Consider the following 4,087-nt stretch of genomic DNA (forward strand, 5'->3'; position numbering starts at 1 on the left):
GTCAGCTCACTCCCCGTGGGGCAGCGAGGGAGACACAGGTGGGCTTGAGAGCTGGCAGCAGGGCAATAACAAAGCTGGAGAACCCGCTTTGACCTCCTTCAAGTCCGTCCACACATCACTGTCCCGGTGACGCCGACCCAACAGTCTCACTGAGGAGTGCAGCAGTTAAGACACTGCAGGGGACCCCACACCCACGTTAGAGTGCTGGGGTTCCAGTCCCAGCTCTGATTCTCATTCAGACTTCCTCCTAACACACACCCTGGGGGACAACAGGTGACGACTCAAACAGCTGGGTCCCTGCCACCCACATAGGAGACTTGAACTGAGTTCTTGGCTACTGGCGTTGGCCTGGCCCAACACTGGCTCTTGAAGGCATCTGGGGAGTGAACCATTGGATGGAAGTTTTTTTTTCTCTCTCTCTCTCTCTTTCAAATAAATTTTTTTTTAAAAAAATAAGAAATATCCTGCTTTTAAAAATGACCTCCCCATTCACCCAGTTCCTCTTACTGATCTGTAGTTCGAATAGTTCATGGAAATGTGTATTATAAAAAACTATGCATAGGCCTCGATTGCTTTGCATCAAGGCAAATTTATCTTTTAATTCTATATTGTCATGAACTTTTGGAAGCACATTTGTATTTTTTCCAGAGCACATGTCACCTTTTAACGAATTACATACTTTTATTGAAGTTATTGTGGATATCTTCTCACTAGTATGATTGCTGTCTGTTTTATCTTGAACACCGTGCCAAGCCCATATTTAGTGCTCAGTAATGTTTGTTGTGTAAATAAATAGGTGAATTGAGTAGGGCCTAATAAGCCAGTCTTGATGTGAGGGCTTCCTGCAAAAAATCCCAACTACAAAGTACCCCTTCTGGAATCTTGATGCTTAAATTACAGAGGCAGGCCACGCCTTCCCCTGTCAAGTGAAAATATTGCCAGGGCCTCTGTTATTTAACGCAAAGGTCAATCAGCGCCTTTGTCTTGGTGGTGAGACCACAGACCAAGGCAAGAATGATGGAAATGTCGCTTCTAAAACTGCAAACAGCGAAAGGCAGGTGCCTGTGGAGGACAGGCAACATTTCAAGCTGAGTTCAAGAAAGCAGTCCTCACACACCACGGTGCCGTGGCAGCTCAAGACTGCTCCTCCAGGACACCCCAGATTGCTGGATCCTTGGAAAGATACAGGGTGCTGGTGGAGTGATGGCAGATGGGTAAGTGCTTACAGGGGAAGAGCTCTCCCTAAAGAGAAAATGCCAGGGGTGCAAACAGGAGGAGGCAGGAGAGAGGCATGGAGAGTAGATGCCATCAGTTCCCCAGGGCCAGCGCAGCCACAGCTGCTCATCAGAGGCTAATGGTGAAGTCTGGACTTTGGGTCTCATTTCAGGTTTGTGGAGAGCAGCAGTCTCGAGTCAGTTCCTCCTTATGCTTGCACCTGTTGCTGGTGCTCCAGCTAGGGGGAGAGCCAGGTGAAGGGCTCCTTCCAGGAGACCCACATCTTGCTGTGTCTCTGCCCTTCGAGAGCCACGTGAGAAGGTTCTACTGGTAGCACTTAACCTTCTGTTTTTTTTATTATTGGGGTTCCAGAACAAGATTATGTATGACTTTTGGGCTTTCCACTGGCTACTTGCTGGAACAAGTTACGAGAGGAAAAAGAAATTGGAAAAAAAAGAAAAGGAAAAAAAAAGGCAAAGCTCTTGTGTCCAAATCCTACACGTTTCTGTAGTCCATATAAATTCCCACATCCTCATTGGATGGTGTTGATTCTGGAACCTAAATGTGGCCCCAGCTGGGAGAAGAGCCTTCTGTCCCTCATCCCTGCTCTGGGTCACTCCCCTCAGTGTGGCGGCCATCTCTGTGGACCGGGGCTGGGGTGCCTCCCAGTCACTGCAGAAAGTGGGAAGGAAGGCACTGGGGGTTATTAATTCTTCCTTGGATGCCAAAATCTATTAAAACAAAAAGCAAAAATCATTCATCACTGCTTGGAGATGATCGGGAAGTCTCACCGTGGGAATTTGAAGTTACATAATTAGGAGTTAGGCTGTGCATAATATGTCAATCTTTGGGCTTCTGTATCAGTCACAACATTAGCAAGAGAAGAAAAATCTTCAGCAGAAAATTGGCAACATCTCAAAGTCAAATCAAGGGTTTTAAAAAATAGTTGCAACACTTGCTAAAGAACCCTTCTGCATTCCAATAACGTTGAGAAGGGTTAGAGTTCCAGCAGATTATAAACACCATCAAGCTCTGTAAAAGAGCAAAGACACAAAATATCTTGCAAGGTAGAGAGACGTAGCCATTTCCACCCATCGAGACCTGTGTGACTGCTATGAGCGCCTCCCTGTCATCTGCTTTTACTCGTGGGAGTGCCTGTGCTGCCATTTTTCTTCAAAAATGACAGCTGTTGTTCATGGGTTTCCATGTCAAGGGGAGTCGGACAGGGACCAGAGAGAGGGACTTCATGGGACCCGGGCTTTAGCTGGTGGGAACTTGGGAGGGCTTTACCCCCATAAGAGAGTGGCATGTGTGGCATCTATATAGATGGAGGGATGTGGACATTTGTGACCCAAAGGGTGCGCTGGGAAAGGGTGTGTTGTTGTTGTCATTGCCCAGCTCCTCTTCCTGCAGGAGGACTGTCCCCTTCCTCCACACCATCACACTTGACCGTGTGACTCACCTTGACCAATATGGGAGCTGGCAGTGCACCAGGCTACACCAGAGCAGAAGTCTGATGAACCACGAGCCGTCTGCTTCACCCCGTCTTCCTGTGATCATGACCAGGGATGGGCTGCTCCTCCGGCTTGGGTCCTGAAATGGAGATTTGTGAAGCTGAGCTACAGAGAGCATCAAAAGTGAGAAGTAAGCCAGAGACTTGGGGGGGGGGGGGTTCCTGCAGCTACATGTGGCAAAAACGGACATTTTCTGGAATTGAACCACTGCTCAGAGCACTAGGTCAGTATGGGCAAAGATTTTTGTGTAAGTTTAAAGAGTTTTGAAAACTGAAACATCCGCAGCATATAAACAAAACGTGGGTTATAGACTAAAACTCGGACTGCGACGATGGCATGGCCCGTGCCCTGTTTGGTTGCAATCATCATGCTATGAGCATTCTGATGCGTTCGAATTGAAGAGCAGCCTAGTAATTAGAACTCACTTGCACTCTGCGTAACTGTAGCCATGTGCTGCATCTGATTTTCCTGGAAAATAATCAAAACTGACTTCTTCAAAGATGAAGCAAAATTCAGAAGTTTGGTTAGCTGGATATCTGCACTTAGAATGGGATGTCTAACCGTAGCTGATTCAAATGTGATTTTTTTAAACTTTTATTTAGTAAATAGAAATTTCCAAAGTACAGTTTATGGATTACAATGGCTTCCCCCCCCCCATAACTTCCCTCCCACCAGCAACCCTCCCATCTCCTGCTCCCTCTCCCATTCCATTCACATCAAGATTCATTTTCAATTATCTTCATATACAGAAGATCAATTAGTATATCTTAAGTAAAGATTTCATCAGTTGGCACCCACACAGAACATAAAGTGTAAAATACTGTTTCAGTGCTAGTTATAGCATTAATTCACATTGAACAACACATTAAGGACAGAGATCCTACATGAGGAGTGACTCCTGTTGTTGGCTTAACAATTTGACACTCTTGTTTATGGCATCAGTAATCTCCCTAGGCTGTTGTCATGAGTTGCCAAGGCTATGGAAGCCTTTTGAGTTCGCCGACTTCGATCTTATTTAGATAAGGTCATAGTCAAAGTGGAAGTTCACTCCTCCCTTCAGAGGAAGGTACCTCCTTCTTTGATGGCCCCATTCTTTCTACTGGGATCTCACTCACAGAGATCTTTCATTTAGGTGTTTTTTTTTTTTTTTTTTTTTTTTTTTTTTTTTTTTTTTTGCCAGAGTGTGTTGGCTTTCCATGCCTAAAATACTCTCATGGGCTCTTCAGCCAGATCCAAATGCCTTAAGGGCTGATTCTGAGGCCAGAGTGTTGTTTAGGACATCTGCCACTCTGTGAGTCTGCTGTGTATCCCGCTTCCCATGTTGGATTGTTTTCTCCCTTTTTTTATTCTATCAGTTA

The sequence above is a fragment of the Lepus europaeus genome, chromosome 15, assembly GCF_033115175.1.
Source record: "Lepus europaeus isolate LE1 chromosome 15, mLepTim1.pri, whole genome shotgun sequence".
NCBI classification, from domain to species: domain Eukaryota; kingdom Metazoa; phylum Chordata; class Mammalia; order Lagomorpha; family Leporidae; genus Lepus; species Lepus europaeus.